We start from the raw sequence: 4785 nt of genomic DNA, 5'->3' as shown, positions 1-4785 counted from the left end.
AGACATAAAGCCTTAAAATGCTAAAAATCTCTTAAACCTTGCAATTTTGTTAGACAGCGTAAGTGTGTCAGTGCCTCAGCCATTCTTCCTAAATGCTATTCTTGCTAAATGTTAAAATGTAACACAGCCTTTTGCAGACAAGCCTAAACAGGATAAGCTTGACAGTATACTCAACTATAAAGAAGAAATCAGCCCTGGCTGGCATAGCTCAGTGGATTGAGCGCGGGCTGTGAACCAAAGTGTCGCAGGTTTGATTCCCAGTCAGTGTACATGCCTGGGTTGCAGGCCATGACCCCCAGCAACCTCACATTGATGTTTCTCTCTCTCTCTCTTTCTCCCTCCCTTCCCTCTCTGAAAATAAATAAATAAAATCTTTAAAAAACAGTTAAATTAAAAAAAAGAAGAAATCAACATGTAATTGATCAAATAGTGTATATAAGCAATGGGAGTCCTCCCTTTTGGGAGGCAGAACTTTGGACATGAATCCCATGTCTCCTTTACTTGCTACAAATAAATAAAACTATGTTTTTACAACTTTGCTCTATTCTCACTCTTGAATAGAGCATCCCAAGCTGTGAATCACTTGAGTTCAATAACAATTTCATATCTAGGACTTTATCCTAAGGAACTACTTATACAATACCAGAGATAAAGATACAAACATGTTGTTTTGACATTGTTCACAATGTCAAAATGTTAGTGAAATGAAAATATCCAGTGATAGAATTAAATAAATACTGGTACATGCATATAGCAGAAAGTTATGCAGTCTTAATGATTACAGACCTGTCAGGACACCAAATAATATTTAGATCTAAATTGACACCTAGATTCACTATACATGGAATTCATAGTATGATCATATTTTTCTAACAATATTTATACATGTGTATATGCACAGAAATAAATCTGGAAAGATACACAGTAAGTGTGAACTTGTTAGCCATATGCAGTAGGGCTAATTGAAATGATATTTTTATTTATACATATATTTCTACAGTAAGTTGTTTTTATTTTATTTTGATCATTGTTCAAGTACAATTTTCTGTCCTTTACTCCCATTCCAGCCCACCCACCCATCCCTCCCCATGCCCCTCTCATTTGCACCCCCCCCAGTTTTGTCCATGTGTCCTTTATATTTGTTCCTGTAAACCCTTCCTGGAAGCATTATGCTGAGTGACATAAGCCAGGCAGTGAAAGACAAATACCATATGATCTCACCTTTAACAGGAACCTAAAAAACAAAAAAACAAGCAAAATATAGTCAAAGATACAGTAAGTTTTTTAAAAGTCTGTTTTGTGTTATTGTTGGTATATGTGTGTGTTTTTTGAATGAGGATTTTGATTTTAAGAGAAGAGCAAGAAAATCAAATGTTTTCCAAAACCTCTTCTCATAAAAGGAAAAAATGGATTTATAGGGATAACATAAAAGTGAAATGATTACAAAAGCTGCCAAATTAGGAAAGATTAGTCATTCCAAACATTAGGTGAAGCAAGATATAACTCGTTTTAGAACCTGCAAAGGCTTTGATTTCCCTTTTCGTCTCTTTATATCCAAAACAGAGAGATTCCAGGGTGGGAGCAGCTCTAAAATTCCTGGTCTGCTCTATTCTCAGTGTAACGTGGTGGTGGGAGGCAAGTCTGGCAGGGTTTTTATTGCTTCTGGCCAACAGCTGGGCTGTAAAGTGTTACATACCATGGATGACGCACATTCACCCTGGAACACTTCTCATTCCCCAGCAGTCTCTAGTCCAGCCCTTTGCCAGGTGTTGGGAGGCCAAAACTAATAACTTGGAAGCAGGTCGCAGCTCATGGGCATTTCAGACTGGGAAACTTTCAGGCAGGAGTTTCCTCAGGAGATGTAGTACTTGTACTGAATTGCAGTTCAGCAGAAATCTGGTGATGGGGAAATGACTAAGACATTGCTCTACTCTTGAGAAACTTAAATTTTAACAGAGAGAAAACCAGAAATGTGATCCATGTAAATGTGTCAGAAAGAAGTAGGTGTAGGAAATCCACCTGGGTGTTCAGGAGACTCCCTGAAAGGCGTGGTGGTGACCTACATCTTGAAGGGGGTGAGTGAGCAATGTGTGATCAATGACAGTGGTAGGAAGAGTGTGTATAGGACAAGGGAAGGGAAGTGGCAGGAGCCAAGCTCACAGGCTAGTGTGCAGATGATTGTGCGGACAGGATTCTAGCACTGGGGCGAGCTGTGGATGAGGGGATAAGCCCATTTTAAACTGGTGTCAGAATGCCATCTTAGGGCACTTGGACTTCCTATTGTAAGGAAACAGGAGAATTGTAAGAAGAGATCACAGGGTCAGGTTTCCATTTCTGATACTTACTTCAGCTGCTATACAAAGCATGCGCTGGAATTTTCTTCATACACAGTGTCTCTCACATGGTAGGTGCTCAGTAAATACCTGTTGAATGAGTGGTCAGTAAAGAAAGGAAATATCATTTCTAATAGGCTTAGTGGGCTTGCAGCAAAAGGTGGAGCTTATGAAACACTTCAGGCAGGTGGAGGTAGGGGAATGTGACACAGATATTATAGGCCCTATTGCAATTTTGCTTTATTTTGTTTCTAACATGCTAGTGTTGTGAGGGAAAGATTAATCTGGGGATCCCCAGAGCTGTTTCCTAGCAGAAACAGCACTCCTGGAAGCCCCCTGCCCACCTCTCCTTCCCCAACTCAGAATTTGCATTTAACAAGATCCCCAGGTGAGGAACAGGTGTAGACACAGATGCTCTGGCCTTGTGATGAGTCGCCAGGAGAACCTGGGAGAAGTGAGAAAAGCTCAGAGACCTGAGAAACCCACATCTCCCCACTTCTCTGCTTGAGGCTAAAAGTGAGGTCACACTAACAGAAATCAATAATTTTCTCCCCAAACCTCAGCAATTTCACATCATTCCAACTCAAACTTTGGGAATGCCAAGAATGAGAGACTCCTGTGTCCACAGGGGTACCCTCCTCCTGCTTCCCTCAGTGACCTTGTAGTGTCACTGCCTTCCTGCCTTCTGGCCTGGGTACCTGTCATACCTTCTGAGAAGACATGGCCAGAGTGCTTGCCTAGAAGGGCATTCTCTTCCAGAGGTGACAATTCTGCACCACCTTTAATGTATCAGTCATGACAATGACACCCAATAGTAATATCAAGCACTGCTATGTACAAGTACAGTTCTAGGTACTGCATTTGTTTTTAACCTTATAGAACAAGCCTAATGATTATTCCTATTTTGTAGTTGCAGAAACCAAGGCCCAGAGAGGTTGAATAACTTGTTCAAGTCACACAGCTTATAAATGGAATTATGCCTGCTTATCATTTTGGACCCAGTGGCAGAACTGCTTAATGCTCTGAGTATTGGACAGAGCCTTTAGCAGAAGAGCTTTTTCACTTATTGCTGGACATATGAGCTAAAATAGGGAAACCACTGACAAAGAACTACAGACTTAGTAAATGGTTTAAAAATAAGTTAAACCCTGGTCAGGTAGCTCAGTTGGTTGGAGCATTGTCCCAATACACTGTCCCAGTTGTAGGTTGAATTCCCAGTCAGGGCACATAAAAGACTCAACCAATAAATGCAGTTTCTCCTTCCATCCTTTAAAATCAACTTTAAAAAACTATTTTAAAATTAGTTAAGAAAACTGGGCCATGAAAAGAATTGATTATGGCCATGTCACTATGGGGCAGATGAGTTTCTAGGAACCAAGGTACTCCTACTGAGTCCCATAACCTCTAGCATAACCAGGCCCAACCTCTAGCCTGTGCCACTGGGACAGACAGAGGGATCTCACTGAAGGACACAACTATCACAGATAGTCAGCTGCATGTGAGGAAGGCTGAACATGACCTGGAGAAGTGGGGCAGAGGTAGGGAAGAAATGCCAGGCTGTGGCCATGGAGACCTCCTGGATAGAGGCACCTGGGGGATTTAGGCTCAAAGGTAAATGCTGATTATATGAAGGGAAAGTGTCTTCATAACCAGTGGCCCAGGGATAAGTTGGGAACAAGACAGCGCCCCCCACCCCTCATCGCCTGGGGCAGCCTGATGCTAGAGGTCCAACCTTAGGTCATGCCCTGGGGTAAGAGAAAGAAGAAAGCTGGTGCCTAGGGAGACTGAGGGCTCCATCCCAGGTCCCCTGTGGTTTGAATGTGAGTCCATCTGCTTGGTGCCCAACTCAGATGAAGTAAGGATGAGGAGTGGGAGGGAGCCCTATGGACTGTGTCCACAGAGCCAATCTGCAAGACATTTGATTTAGGGCAAGAATCTTGTAGCTTGAAAGCAAAGAACTTACTGTTTTCTTTAAGAAATTTATGTTTTCTTCAAGAAAGTTTCTAATCTCATCATACAGAATATCTTACAAAAGGAATTTCCAAGCCTGGGTGAACAATTTGTGGGGGGTTGCGGGAGTCAGTGACCCCACTTAGAGGCCAGAAGCAATGATTCCCTGCAGTGACTTGCCTCAGGGCCTGGGTGTGAGCTAAGGAAGTAGGGATAGGGACAGCAAGGCACTCAGTAGGGCAGGGGTTCAGGCCCTGGGAAGGCTTTAATCCCTTCGCTCCTAAACTCTGAATTCCCTTCTTCCTCCTCCTCTTTCAGTCAACAACTTTGGGCTCTGCTTACCCTCAGCTGGCTCCCCCTGCTGGACGCTGTTATTGGACTCATACCAGAGGAGGTGTTTAGTTCACACCTCCCATCTCCTGGCCTGGGAGTTAGTTATGGCAGAGCCTCTGGATCTGTAGGAAGACGTAGCATCATGGACTGAGGAAATACTCCAAGTTCC

Source organism: Phyllostomus hastatus, unplaced genomic scaffold, assembly GCF_019186645.2.
Source record: "Phyllostomus hastatus isolate PE091 unplaced genomic scaffold, TTU_PhHast_1.1 phas_contig_37, whole genome shotgun sequence".
Taxonomy (NCBI): domain Eukaryota; kingdom Metazoa; phylum Chordata; class Mammalia; order Chiroptera; family Phyllostomidae; genus Phyllostomus; species Phyllostomus hastatus.
This window is presented reverse-complemented; position numbering follows the sequence as displayed.